Here is a 15882-nt window from a genome sequence, read left to right as displayed (position 1 = left end):
GAGCGCCCATGTCTCCCGGTGAATGTCAGCGCTGTCTCACCCCTGTTTGTTTGTGCTTTGTCTCCCAGGCGTGGCCACATACGTGTGCGCGGCCCACGTGGGCTACTGGAATCCCAAAGGCCCCGACCTCAGCAACTGCACGTCACCATGGGTCAACCACATCATGCAGAAAGTAAGTCTGAACGCCGCCGCCGGCTGGCCCTCGTGGCTCCCGTTGAGCGGAGTCTGAAAAAGCTGAAGCGCCATGGATAACAGTCCTCGAGCCATTTGTCACGCATGAAGACGCGCTGACCACAGGGGAAGATTTAGGCCATGCATCCATCTTCATTCGTTAGCCCTGACTCCTGTAAGAGATCAGAGGGATTATACGTATAGCTGAAAGGGGGATGAAAATGTCCAATCAGGTCGTTCACTCACTGCTGTGCTGTGATCATGATAAGGACAACAGGCATCATTAGAAGCTTATTTATGTACAGAGACAAAGCTACTCATAGCATTATGATGTTTGGATCCTTGACTCTTCTTATTCTGGAGATAGATATCCAAGCTACTTAGAACACCCTACAGTTTCAAATTGTGTCTTTGTGTGTATTCTCACATGACGTAATAATATAAAAGTTCCTGATGTGATTATCTTCTCACCTTGATTTCTCTACATCCATATCTCTTATTACATCTGTCATTCCTCTTCCTTTAAACCCCGAACTTACTCTCCACTCCCAACTTCTCCCATCACCTTTAACTCTCATCCCTCTCTCTCTCTCTCTATCATTATTTCACTTTATCCCTCTCTCTCTCTCTCTCTCTCTCTCTCTCTCTCTCTCATTCTTTCACTTTATCCCTCTCTCTCTCTCTCTCTCTCTCTGTCTCTCATTATTTCACTTTATCCCTCTCTCTCTATATCATTATTTCACTTTATCCCTCTCTCACTCTCTCCCTCTCTCTCTCTCTCATTCTTTCACTTTATCCCTCTCTCTCTTTCTCTCTCTCTCTCTCTCTCTCTCTCCCTCTCCCTCTCTCTCTCTCTCTCTCTCTCTCATTCTTTCACTTTATCCATCTCTCTCTCTCTCTCTCTCTCTCTCTCTCTCTCTCTCACTCTCTCTCTCCCTCTCCCTCTCCCTCTCTCTCTCTCTCTCTATCATTCTTTCACTTTATCCCTCTCTCTCTTTCTCTCTCTTTCTCTCTCTCTCTCTCACACTCTCTCCCTCTCTCTCTCTCTCTCTCTCTCTCTCTCCCCCCCCACCCTCTCTCTCTCACAGCTCCGCTCGGGTGAAACAGCGGCGATCGTGGCTCGGGAGCTGGCAGAGCAGACCAAAGGGCTTCTGCGTCCGGGTGACGTGCCGTCCACGGTGCGTGCTATGGCACAGCTCGTGGAGCTTCTGGATGTACAGCTGAGGAACCTCACCCCGGGGGGCAAGGACAGCGCAGCCCGCAGCCTCACTAAGGTACTGCAGCAGCAGCGGGGGGGGGGGGGGGGGGGGGGGGGGGGGGGGGGGCATTTGGGTCAATGTATGGTTAGTTAAAAGATTTTTCTTGCAGGCAAAGTTCCAAGGAAGAGAAATCGAATGACTTATAATTAAGAAAAGAGGAGGGGTGATGGAGAGAGACATTAAGAGTAATCACAGTGCAATCACTGTTTTTGTCTAAGACTCATCCTCCTGGGAGTAGAAAAAGCCTCCGCCTGCGGAGTTTGATGGAGAGCCGTTCATGACACTCTCGACTCCAAGATGAAAAATAACTGCTCTTAAACATTATTTCATCCCCTTTTGTATGTTTGTCTTGGTAACTTCTTTTGCTCCTACATTACGGGTGATAGATAACCGCTTTTACTTCTTGGCAGCCGTTCCTCAACTCTTTCTCAAAAAACCCCCTGACTGGAATTTAATAAAAACTCCTGCGTCACCCACGGGACCCGTTCTCATTAAACATACAGTGCTTGAGATGAAAACAGGCTCGGGACACTTTTTTTTTTTTTTGACGTCAGAGCTCGTTGTTTAATGAACGTCTGAGCTCTGAGCTGAGGTTGTGAAGATGCTGTCGACAAGCAGGACGGAGTGCTTACTTCAGGGTTACATTAATGGAAACTCGATCCTGAGTATACACAAGGATCTGTTTTTTTACTACTCGGGGTAGAGAAGGAAAGAATTTAGTTCTGTGCTTTGTTCATGAAGGCATTCAATTAAGTGAGTTAAATTATCAGGGGACGATCTGACTGGATGGGTTTGGCCGCTTAATGACTGACGGACTGGATGCTGGACTGTTTGGTGATTCTTCTTGCTGAGGTCAACAGTAATAGGCGGGGTTTAGCATCCAGATTGACAGCCGGTGCCACCTCTCATACAGTCAGTTTTTGTCCTCTAGCTTTAGCCTCTGAGACACCGAGTCCGCTCCCTTCTCTGCCTCTTTGTGTCTCACTTTAACTCTCCCCCCCTCCCCCCTTTTAAAGTAAGTCATTACTCGAACACTACACAGTGAATATATACTTCAAGCCGTGTAATTGTAATCAATTTGTGTTTTGTTGTTGACCAAATAACCTGTTAAAGGTTAAATGTGTAGAAAAAAAAAAGACGTCCTCCACAAAAGAGGGTGGAAAAAAAACAGCATTCCTCCTGATTTCAATAATGGCCCAATTATAATACTCCGGTTTATTATGCACATTTTTTTGTTGGGAAATCGAATATGACCAATCACGCACAAGTGGCATTGTAATTAACGCCATCAATTCACTTGACGGTTGATGCCGAGAATGAGTCAAAAGGGATTCGAGGAACAGAGGAGATTAAAAGCAAATAAAAAAAGGAGAAGTTGGAGGGGGGGAAAAAAAAGGAGGCTAGAAAAGTGATTACAGGAGAATAAATGAAAATGAACAAGGGACAATAACAATGTATTTCCACCCAACAAAGTATTTTTGTGCTATGCTGATGAAGTGAGGGTGACTGCTTTTGTGCTCCCAAGTGTGTGTGCGTGTAAGTGTGAGTGTGTGACTGAGAGGTGTTATATCTCTAACAGCTGAATTGTTTGAATTTGCAGCTTCAGAAGAGAGAGAGGTCCTGCAGGTTTTTCACACAGGTATTTTCACTTCCTGGTAATCGTTGATAACTTGCCACCGATAACTTAATTTCACCTTCTTTTTTTTTTCTTTTCTTTTTTACAATCAGCATGTAATTGCAAAAGCAAGTGTATGTATGAGCGTGATCGCACATTATAACGCTCTACATACACTTTTTAATTCTGCGCTGCAGCACTTGTTGTACGCTTTGCATCCAAACCCTTTGAGGAGAACGACCGTCTTGCTCTGAAGTGATAAAAAAAAGTTTCGCCTCAAATGGTTCGCTGACATTCTTTGTTTGCAGTCTTTCATTTATATATATATTTTTACATTCAAAATAAATAGCGCTGATAAGAGGCCTTGATCAATAGCAATGATAGCTCATCTATTCTGCAGCTCTGCCTGCAGAATTGTAAACAAGCCTGCAACTAAATGACTTCCAATCCATCTCCATTCAATGACACTCCCTCTCTGCGTCTGCATGAGAAAAAAAGAATCAAGTATGATGGATATTCTGTTGCATATTGCTTGGTCACGGCCTTAAAGACAAAACCCGCTTTGTGATTGTGGCTCGTTGTTAGCTTGTTTGTTGTCCTTTTTTGTTGTTGTCGCTTGTGTTGATGTTTGTTCATGTGGATGCCATGAGTACATCATCTAGGCATGTTTCCGGTCAGCTTTAAATCCCATGGTGTCTGGTGTTGAAAAATGTGGCCGATGGGGTTCAGAAGAAAAGAAAACTGCAGTTCCCTCGAGTGTCCACTTGAGGCAGGCTGCAAAAACCAAGGAAAAATGTAATTTTTTTACAGCAGGAGTAAACATGTTCACAGCTGGTTCAAGAACATATTTGGTATCAAAAGGTTTTCATCACATTAAGCTAAAGAGTTATTCATACTTTTGCATAATTAGGGGCGTGGCTTAGTTCACTGACAGGCGACGGGAGGTTAAAGACCTCGACTTAGCTCCACCCTCTTTGCCTGTTGCTAGCTTGATCGGAAGTTAGATTTGCATTTCCAATATGGCGACCGCCGTTGTTCAGCTTCAGAATGCCTCTTCAGGATCCAGTGGGGTGACGTCACTGAGGATACGTCCATGTTTTAATACATTCTTTGTAAAATCCCTTTTTTAAAACATAAAAAGGACCCCGCCTTCCTCGTCCATGTGCTGTGGATGGGCTGCACAGTGTCTCTTTCTCCCTCTGCTTCCTCTGACACACACACACACACACACACACACACACACACACACACACACACATGCACACCCTTGATAGGCTAGCTCTTTTTCTCCTGATGCAGCCCTTTTTTCCACCCTCCCCTGAAAAGTCTTAACGTCAGCACCAGTCAGCAATGTCACATCATAGAACATGGCTTAGGAATATATGCAAGCTGACACACACACACCACACACACACACACACACACACACACACACACACAAACACACACTATCAGACACACACTTGTGCACGCTACAAATATATAAATATATTTTCAACAATGATCTAATGCCGTCGCATCAAAACTGTCCAACATTTTGAAGCGTCTCCTTAATCCAATAGATTCACCAGAGAGCTTCAAAGGGGGTCAGATTCCAGGCAGCTAGTTACAGGTTACAACAGGAACATGTTACACCCCACACCCTTCTGTATGCAAGTGATCGATTATATGATTAGCCTTAGTTATTGTGAAACAAAATTATACCAACAGTCCAGGAAGACGTGTGCATGATTAGGGATGGTGGCGCCGTGCTGCCCTCTCCTCCTTAATTATCCACAGCACTAATTGTCAAGTGAGGAGAGTAGGCAGGAGGTTTGGATTCTTAATAGAGACAAAGAAATAATTGAATTCTCTCCCTCTCTCTCTCTCTCTCTCTCTCTCTTTCTTTTCGCCCCTCCTCCTCATCCTCCCTCTCCTTTCTCACTTCGTTTGGGGAACTGGGGACTCGTTTCATGTACACTAAATTGGCAATTTATTCATGATGAAGTTGGTGGTGTGGAGAGGCTTTGATGCTGTAGGGTTTTGGATTGATGGAGGAGGAAGGTTTGGGTACTGCAAGGTACTAGGAAATTGGACAGAGAAACGGACGGAAGGGAAGGGAAGGAAGGGTAGGGATCAGAAATGAAAACCGAGAACGAGACGATTGTGAGAGACAGAGAACAAAACAATAAAAAGAGGGGGCAGCAAGGAGACAGTGATGCTCAATGACAATGTCTAATTCGCCCTCTATTTATGGATGGCGGGTCAGGACGCGGCATGCTGTGAATTTAAAGCCTGATTTAGCTGCAAACTCGTCCTGTCAGGGAAGACAAACTCCCAACAACAACTGACAGATAAGCCTGCTCCTCTGATGAAAACATTTTCAAAAAACATGCACTTTCTCTGAGTTCATCCGAGCGGAGGCAAAAGAGAGACAGAGAGAGAGAAAACCTCTATTCTTTCTTCTTCTCTCGCCCCTGTCCATACTTCTAACATCCCAACTCTGTCATTTGCATCGAGTTTGCGCTAGTGTGTGTGCGTGAGTGTTCACATACTGTACGTCAGCCATGCACACGTGCTGGTTGAGCGTGTGCCTGGATGTAGCTGGGAGTAGTAGAACAGCCCAGTTCTAGTCTGTCTCCCCGCTGCTGTTTACGCTGGATTACCCCAGTGCTTCAAAGCATCTCACTTCTGCCCCATTTACTGGATCCTGTGTGTGTGTGTGTGTGTGTGTGTGTGTGTGTGTGTGTGTGTGTGTGTCTGTGCAGGGCGTGTGTGCACTCAAATGTGCGTGCTCACACTACTACATAAACACACACACACACTCACACACTTAAATGACACCCTTATCTGTCTCTGCAGAGTTTCTCCCCTCTTTGAAGACCCCTAAAAAACCTGTCTCAATTTAAGCCCTCAAGTCCTCATACTTGTGCCGATAGAAATGTCACCACGGCACAGGAGCTTACACACACACACCCCCTACACCCCCCCACACGCACACACACACACTCACTCACACAAAAACATTCATTTCATCTTCAAGTTTTCTGATGTGGAGATGTCTGGTGGACCTCAAGGAAATCACACCCCTTCTTCTCCTTACCTATCTCTCCCCCCCACCCCCTCTAGAAGATGCAATCTCAGAAGCAGCGAATTAACTTTCAATGAAAAAAATTATATGAAATTGAAAATGTTAGATAATCGAGAGTTCAATAAAAAGCAATGAAAAGTTTAATGAGAGTCGAAAAGGGAGGTGGTGGGGGGGGGTTATCTGAAGCACATCAAAGTGAAGGAGCAGCCCCCACTTGCACGAGGGAATAGAAATAGTGTCGTATCTGTCGTGCCTTCAGAGCGTCCCCTCCGCCCGTCTCCTCTCTCTGTGCTGCCTGGACTGCTACTGTAAAGCAAGTGGAGCAGAATGATGCAGGGCAATGCTTCCCCCAGCCCCTTGTGCAAACTCAAACACGCATGCATACACACACATGTACTCAAACACACACACACATTTTAATGCCAACACTCTAAAGTGCACACATGTGTCCTGTACTCTCTGCAAACACACACACACACACACACCTGCCATATTGTATGTATTGCTTCTATATGTCAGCATATGGAGTCATTCAGGCACACACCCGATGCACCACAGAGAACGACTTCTTATTTGCCTCTGCAGAAGCATTTGGCATATATCTGAGGTCTTCTATTTTTTTAGTTTGTGCCATCATTTTTATCTGTCGTAATGGCACTCACAAAAAGTTTTTTTTCGACGAACCTGCGGATGCTGCAACATTTCATATATCCAACCGTGCAAGAAACACAACTAGTCAGACAAACTCATAACTCCCAAACTGATTTCCTCGTTCAACTTTTGACCCGTTGTCCTCGCAGTGTAGGCACACTTTTCCTGCGTGGTGGGATTATTACAGAAACTTTGGCTCTTACAAAATACAGTTTAACCTCAGAATAACGCAGCTCAGGGCTTCCACTCGTGATTATTTCAAACAAATAGAGAATAATGTTGAAGAAAATGTCCAATCCGATTTTCCTTTTGCACGAGGAACTGTGTGCAAAAAGCTTCTTTTATGTGACCAAAATTCAAAATTGCAAAACAAAAAAAATACAATTTCCAGGGATAGAAAAGCAGCTGAAAACATTTTACAAATTGTAATGGTTTTACAGCTACAGTGCTGCAACTGAGGATTCATTTCATTCTCAATTATTATGGTAATTATTTTCAAATTAATCAGCGTCTTGTTTATTCATAAAATGTCTGAAAATACTCCAAAAAAAAAATTGCACAACACAATCTCCCAGAGCCAGATTTGTGTCCTTACTTGGTGTTTTCCTAGTCCCCGACCCTAAAAGCAGAAAACTGGCTCTGTAGCCGTCTGACAATGATTCCAATTAATGGTTGATTATCAAAACAGTAGCGGAATTTTTTTCTTTATTGACTTATTCAGTGTTTGAGTTCGAGATTGTCGGAAACACTGTGTTTTTTCACTTTGTTTTCCGAACCAAATGGTGCCAATGCATAAGTGCAAAAACCTGCATTCAATACCTGTTAAAATATAATTTAAATATAATTAAAATAACTTTGCAGCATAAGGAGGCTTCCTTGTCTTACTCTGCATTTATTAAAAGTAAGGTCGAGATAGTATTTCCAATATGGCAACCACCAACGCTGGGCTTCAAAACGCCTCTTCAGAAACAAATGGAAGACGTCACTGAGACGACATCCGTGTTTTATACAGTCTATGAAGAATCCCCGTTAGGTCCCGTATTAAAATGCCTCAAAAAATGTTTTAAAAATGTATTGTAACTCATTCGTTTCAATTGAATTTAGCCTCAGAGCTTTTCATAAATATGCATAGTTAGCTATATGGCTGAGTTGACTGACAGCTGGGGAAAGATGTAGCTGTTTACCTGGAGGCTTAAAGCCCACCTCGGCTCCACCTATTTGCCTGAGAAGTTAGGTTGAGATAGCATTTCCAATATGGCAGCTTTCATTGTTGGGCTTCAAAACAGACAACCTCTTCAGAAACCAATTGGTGACCTCACTGAGACTACGTCCATGTTTTATACAGTCTACGATCTGATCCGTGAAAAAAAGACTGTAGAAATGATTGAGAAGACGTCTACCTGAATGTTAGTGAACGAGTATTGAAGTGTTGGAGCTTGTAGTCTTCCATCACCGTAAACAAAATGACGGAGCCGTTTGGCCGTGCACAGTATGCGTATGCATGTGTGTGCTTATCCACTCCTGCCTCGCTCTGATTGTTTGCAGAAGCAGCGGATTAATTAGTTTTTGTTTACATGTATACCCTCCCAAACTCATCTGATATGCATCCAAGCTAATTAGCTGCTAGCGCTTAAAAGAGGACATAATATTATCATATTAGCTCTTTGGCTGAGCACCCATTTCATGTGTGATATACTGTATCGCTGTCCCAAAATAAACAGGTAGGATTAGCTCTGATTCCAGAGGCCGACTGCAGCTTTTTGTAACGTGCCATCGACACTTCCATGAGTCATCATCTACAGTGTCTCTTTTATCTAGGACGCTTACCCCGCTAACCGCTGCACACAAACACACCGTTTACTTCTCATTGTGTTTATGCTGTTGTCTTCCCTCCTGCCTCCCGCTCGTTCTCGTCCCTCTAACCCCGAGTAGAAGGGGCAGGGAGAAAGTCGAACGGTTGACGTGTGAATGCCAATAAACGGATGCCTCTCTCTCTCTTCCTCCTTGCCCTTGCAATTCCCTACTGGAAACCCCCCTCTTGCTTGTATAATGGCACCTGTGTTCCTTTTTTTCTTTTCTTTTTTTCCTCTCCTCTTCCATCCACCTTCCTCAAGAGAGAAACACGCTGAAAGGAAAAAAAAAAAATGTGAGGGATGGGAGCGCGTTTGCAAGAAGAAAAAGGCGGTTTACAGTCGGAGCAGGAGAAAGAGAAAATAAAGAGACAGAGAGGAGTGTGAGATGTGTGTGTTTGATAGCACCTGTATTCGCTTTTCCGCCTCCCTTGTTCCCAGCGGATGCCTGTCACCATGGACTCACTGGACTGTTTTATCGCTCTCCCATGGCTCTCCCCTTCTTCTCCCCCTCTCTTCTCATCGGCTCTCTCTTTTTCTCTCTGTTTCTGTATCTCTCCCTGGGTCTTTTAAAGGATGTGTGTGTGTGTGTGTGTGTGTGTGTGTGTGTGTGTGTGTGTGTCTGTGTGTGTGTGTACGTGTGGTGTTCATGACTGAAAATGAGAAGGTGAATTCTTAGGAGCATAAAGGAATGTGAGCCGGAGACAAAATAAGTATTGTTTCACTGAGAACATTTCATCTACGCGAGCCAACTCTCCTCGCTTTGGTAATATTTTTGGATTCTGCACGGCTGGATGTGACCCAGCGGACATTATCTGATAAAACTCTAATTTCTTCTCAATCCCTCTAGCACAAGTTTTCCAACTTAAGATAAGACTGTTGCTTTAAAAAAAAGAAAAAGAAAAAAAAGAACCAGGTTTGGAGGGTGTAGACATTTGATGATTGCGATCAGCTAATTAGCTTAGCTTTTTCTTTTTTTTTCTTTTTTAAGGATATCTGTGATGGATTTTCTATCAAAACATGATTTTAAAAAGCACTTTTTGAACAGAAAAAAAGGTGCTAATGAACATATTGGGTGGCCTACAACTTTTGGAAATGCTCTTTTATTTTTTTTTACAGCTTCAGTGTTTTTGCCTGTCTGCATGGGAATGCCCGCTAACATTAATTGTTGTCACGATTTATCAACATGATAAATGGAAAGCCACCAGTACATTCTCAGTGTTGCATCCCACTGACTTCTGCCTTTTGCATTAATTTTCCATGTTGGCGTCATCGACTGAGAGCACTTAGCTGTTAGCAGCGTCTTCCTCTCCGTGTGACCTCTTGTCGTTTCTGCTGCCTCAGGCTATGGTGGAGACTGTGAATAATTTGCTGCAGCCGCGAGCCCAAGCGGCCTGGAGAGAGCTGCCCACCAGCGAGCAGCTGCACTCGGCCACTCTGCTCCTCGACACCGTGGAAACCGGCGCTTTTATGCTTGCCGACAACCTCCTCAAGACGGACACTGTGCAGGAGACCACTGACAACATCCGTGAGTACTTTTGATTTTATTTTTGAATTCTTCCCTTCGTTTCCTGTCCTCCAAACTCAGCAAGACCTTAAATCTGTCCGAGAGCATGTTGAGAAACCTTCAACCAAAGCACCGCTGTTGAAGCGTCACAGAGGTCAAGTACTGAAGGCTAACGCTGCTGTGTTGAATTGTGGGATTGAAGGACTGGTTCAGCTCTAATGTGTTGTTGACCTCACCCGTATGCAGTAAGAAGCAGAAGTGACATAATATTGACTGAAGTGTAGTTCTTAGATTTCACCGTTTTTTCACTTTTTAGGTCTTGTAAAAAAAAACATGAGCCCCATCAGGCTTCTACAGAGATCTAAGAATATGATGTAATATCATTGTAAGAGGCTACACGCTGACAGTGGGCATCACTGAACAGTCCGCCCTCAGATCTGTGTTTCATGGTACAAATGAGAGACAAACTCAACTTTCCAACTTCAAAGTGAGTGAAGAAAGAGAGAAGCAGAATCCTTCATGTGTATAATAAGACAAACAGGTCCTGAACATGTGAACAGACATTGGTAGACATGAGCGCAACTCGTGTAAAAAATGACAATTATTATTTCATGCAGGAATAGTTTGACTGTCTGCAGTTCATTACACTCTGTGTTTAATACCGCTGCTTGATTCTAACTACAAACGGTCTACTAAACCTGGATAGCACTCCATTGTCAAGAAGATCAAACTGTTACTATGACGTGCAGGCTGTTGCTATGGACACGGCTCTGATCACAGACTCTTGACTACTAATTGTAATGATATCAATCTGCAGAAAGAAGTCTGGTTCAATTGTTGTCAGTCTGTTTCGATGGGAGAGGATAACAGCGATGAGAAGAGAGTTAAAATATGCAAAAAAAACAGGGCACTGGTGGCATGGTGGTTGGTGCGCCAGCCCATGTGCAGAGGCTGCGGTCCTTCAGGAAGGTGGTCCGGGTTCGAGTCTGACCTCTTGCTCCTTTCCTGCATGTCATTCCTCAATCTCTCCAACCTTCAAAAAAGAAAACCTGTATGTTATGACAGAAAACTGTCCCAAACTGAAGATCGCACATGAAGTAAACATTTAATGGGATGTGGTTTTTGGATACGGTGACGTTTTAAGGACTACTTACTGGTTAAAAAATATCAACAGACTCCGACAGGGACGAGACAGAAAAAAAAATAATCAATGTGCTGCTCTGATTCATGCCGACCTGTTCACCTCGTCTCACGTCACCATCAGTTCATTGTGAGTTATAACAGATGAGCTCGCTCAAATATCATGCTGCAGAGATAACCTTTAAGCTACTATGGACGCATCTGGAACTGTCCATTCCAACAAAAAATATCTAGATTTTGAGTTCAATTATTGACTTTTTGAGTAAAAAAACAATAAGATATGCAGGTTAATACATAGTGAGCGTGTTGCTGTAGTGCAGGAATCCCTACAGGGTACGAGGAGACTTCATGTCGGGGTCCTGCTCGCCCTGTTTACATCACGCTCATCAGACATAATCCCTTACATATCTAACAAAAGGAGATTAAATAAACAGAACAAGAACATGAAATACTAAACACTGACCTGTTGAAATCTTGTGTTCATTTGTTTCTCATATTTGCGAGGAGTTCTTAAAGAGAAGAAAAACTCATGGGAGTTATGCAAGAAAGTGAAACTCAAGATTTCCCAGAGGAGATCATTCTCTAAAGGAAACTGAAATCATTTAATCAGTTGTGTGTGCATGACCGAACATTAACAATGACATGAAGGGAAGTCAAAGATGGCCGTGTTGTATTCATGTATCTTCCTCTAAAATCAAAGTTAAACAGAGCAGATAAATAATCTGGTTATTTTGCATGTTTGCAGCTTGATGTATTGACTTTCAATTTGTTCCCGACATGCTGTGAGAAAGAAGAGCAAAATGAGTGAATTCGATAACCAAACCTTCATAATTTGAGGGGATGTATTGAGCCATTTCACCACACTTAGAATAAAAGAGGCACCCTGCAGCTTTCCGTCAATATACCGGTGTGTCTTATCTTAATACAATAACAACGACTCCCTCTGTTAAAGACCTTAAAGCTACTGTGAGGAGTTTTTAACAGTTTTTAACAAAGAGAAATGAATATTGATGCCTCTGTACGACCTACAAAAAGCAATCAAGACCATCGTCATGACGATATACTGTTAATGTAGAGTTATATTGAAGGTCTGTTACTGTATGCCCTGTGTAGGGGAGGCCAAGACTCCAACTTGAATAAAGATCCAACTCCCTCACTTCCAAAGCACACACGGAGAATATTCACATGTTCACCAGGACGATACAGAGAAATAATATACAGCCACATATTAGGGATAATATGAATAACTAAGAAAAAGTGTTGTCGTCAAGACCACACTAGACACCAACACATACCTGAGACCAGAGTAATCAGAGACATGTAGGGATCGAGATTGAGTCAAGACCATGTCAATGAAAAATCATCGACTTGTTTGCACAACACCAGCAAGAAACTACAAATGACTTAAAGGCTTAATATGTGATTCTTCACACTTAAATATAATAGAAATCCAGTATATCCTCTGAAAATAACTCTGTGAGTCATGACTGTCTACAATGGGTGTAACACCTGAGTCCCACTGTCTGTGATGTTTTCAGAGTTTTCAGAGTCCTATCTTCACTTTGTTTACATCGCCCGGACGGCCGGCTGACTCCTCCCCTCGTGTATAAAAGTTGTTTAATTGAGGGACTAGAGAAAAGAAGAATAACATACTGTACTCACTGCTTAACTGTGTTTCTAGATCACGCTCATTTCAGGTAAATTTACATGCAGTGTGAAGATACCAGCATAATAAAGATCGCTAGCATTAGCATGCTAACACAACAATGCAGCGCGAGTTGTTTTGGTTTAATGCTGGTGCTCAAGAGTGACATCTGCTGGATCAAAAAATCGCACATAAAGCCTTTAAAGTTATTCTTTTTTTTTTAGAAAGAGGCATTTCCTTCTTATCACAGGTATGACGTGTAAAAATAACCCCTCGGTGGTGTTCTTGGTTTAAAATCCAGAGTCAGTCCAGTCTGAGACTTGAGCCTGAACAGCCCTATGTGTGGCTCCACAAACATCTGAATGAAACCAGGAAAGAACAACAGTTTATAACTGGAGCAGCACGTGTGCTATAGAGTCGATGCATTCACAGCTTTTAAAGCGGCCCTGTTCCATTATGTATATCCGGCCTGTAAAGCTGTCAGAGAGAGGTCGAGATGAAGCCGTCGATGTTGTTGTGAGAGAGGAACTCTGACGGGGTCAAATCCACAGAGACCCATCCTCATCCTGAACAAACTGCAGGGAAAACAAGCGAACCTGGAGGCTTCTAAAGGCAGGGCTGAACCGCTTGCCAGAGACAATAATTTTTATTTATTTATTTCCCCCCTCCTCCCTCCACTTGTAGGCGGAATTGACAAAGCAGAACAAAGCTAGTTATTATGGCGCGTTGTGCACATCACTTTCCTCTCGTCTCCCACTTCCTCCTCCTTCCATCATCTCTCCTCTCATCTTCTCGCACTGATCCCCTCATCATTGGGCCGTGGAATAAGCGCAGAAACACTGGAGAGAAAGGGGGGGGGGGGGAGAAACACACTTTTGCTTTTCATGCCTTTAGACGATGATACATCTGTGAGCCGTCGTTTCAAACGCGCCGCGCGGACTCATCGCTAATGTTTCCTTTGATTATCCTCCTGTTTACTCCCCTTTTCATTTGCTATTTGGAGCATTTCCTGCACATGATATCTCCCCAGGATTCACTCATAAGTCAGAAATGAAAAGTGGTGGAGGAGAAGAAGAAGAAGAAGACTGGATGAGTGCATGCTCGAGGGTGATGATGATGATGATGGTGGAATGTCAAATTATGCTCTAAGGGGTTTTTCTTTTGCTCACTTTCACATCAGCAGGCAATGAAATCACAGTTATTTAAGCCGCATAAGCGGAGATAACGTTTCAGACGTCTCCCCGTGTCACGCACAGTAGAGACAGGTTCCTCAAAGTCAAACATGACTCGCCTTTATTCTCAAAAAAAAGAAAAAGAAATGTAGATTCCCTGCAAACCGCCATCCCACACACTTTCACCTTACATCATTTAAAAACTTATATCTCGTTAAATTCTTCTTCTCTGTAAGCACTTCATAAATACAGTTACATAAACAGCGATGGAGATATAGGCTGCCACATTTCTGAAGAACTTAAAGCAGGAAATTATCTTTTTGTGGATTTTTTTTTTTTTGTCTCTGCATTGCTCTCCTTTCTGTGCCGTTAATCTTCCCTCCCAGCTAATCCAGTGGGCAGATCCACCGTGATTATCTCTTCCTTTTATTCATAACCGGCCCTATACCGCCTCTCATCTCTCTTCTTTTTTTTTTTTTTTTATCTTCTCCTTCTTCTTCTATCCTCTCTCTCTCTCTCTTTCTCTGTCTCTGTCTCCTCCCTCTCCACTTTCTTCATTGCACTTTTTAAGACCCCCTGTTGTCCTTCAGAGGGAAAGAGAGTGATCGGAATAAATTAGGAGAGTGACGCATTATTTTTTGTTTTTTTTAAGAAGCCGCGGCAGCTACTGTAGGTGATATTATTGTGTTAGATTGTGCGTTCGACTGTGTATCAGGCAGATGAATTAAAAAAGAAACAACGTTATTAATAGAAGCAAAAAAACAAGCGATTTGAAAGGGATAACACAGCGTGCGTGTGTGATAACGATAATGAACAAGTGTGTTTCTTAGGAGGAGGATTTGTCATGACAGGGATGCTTTAATTAGATTAGACTCAGCGTGTTTTTTGATACCCCGCCGCTGTGTGTGGGTGTGGATGTGGATGCGAGCGTTCATGTATGTGCCGGAGTGTGGGTGGGTCGATGTCTCATTTTTTTTTTTTTTGTGTGTATGTGTGCACGGCTGCGCACAGCTTGGACGTTTATTTTGGCTCCGGTACAAGTCAGGAACACTTAACCAGTGTTTTCTCTTCCCTTATGCCAGTATTTGCATATTATCAGTGTCTGTGTTTATGTCTGCTGGCCTCCATTTCCTCCCCGAGACCTCGGTATCTCCCGCCTTTGTGCCCTATCTGTTGTACTCCGCCGGAGAACATAGTCCTCCTTCCACCTATCACCACTCCGGCCCTCTTCCTCTCAACATATCTCATCCCTCCTGCTCCTCTGACTACCCACTTTATTTCCTCTTTTTCTATTTTACCTATTCCGGAAAAAAAAACCCTTCTCCTCGACCTCCTCAACTTCCTTTTCCTTTCACCCTCTTCTCCCACTCCACCTCCTCCTCCGCTCTCATTTCCATCCGAGCATGTCCTTGTGTTGTTTATTTGATCAGGGAGCTGTTTTTTTTCCTCCCATGGAAAAAGCGGCGTCTAAATCACCGAATCGCTCGGAAAGCACAAGATAGCGATACACCAAAGGTATAATTAGTCCTTAATTAGAAACTTTATCTAACACATTACACGGCCGTAATCGGGGATGAGCTAACGAACCTGGATGGAGAAAATTAGATTCCCACAATACAACAGAGAGCGGATTATCTACCTTCGATGTGCCGGACCGGTTGCCTGGAGACATGGTTGCCTTTTTTTAGTATATAAAAAAAAAATAAAAATCCAAGTTATTTCACTTTGATGCGTGTCAGCTTTTTCATTTTCTTTGTTAAGAGAGAAGCTGGGAAGTGCTGCAGGATTCATGCTCGTGTTCT

The 15882-nt window shown here is 43.2% G+C and overlaps 1 protein-coding gene across 1 annotated transcript in view; it reads left to right on the top strand.

The window, feature by feature from the left end:
- adgrl3.1 (adhesion G protein-coupled receptor L3.1) overlaps window positions 1–15882 on the top strand; it is a 170052-nt gene that overhangs the window by 115727 nt on the left and 38443 nt on the right. The gene's annotated exons all lie outside the window — the stretch shown is intronic.

This window comes from Labrus bergylta, chromosome 1, assembly GCF_963930695.1.
Source record: "Labrus bergylta chromosome 1, fLabBer1.1, whole genome shotgun sequence".
In the NCBI taxonomy this organism is placed as follows: Eukaryota; Metazoa; Chordata; class Actinopteri; order Labriformes; family Labridae; genus Labrus; species Labrus bergylta.
This window is presented reverse-complemented; position numbering and strand designations above follow the sequence as displayed.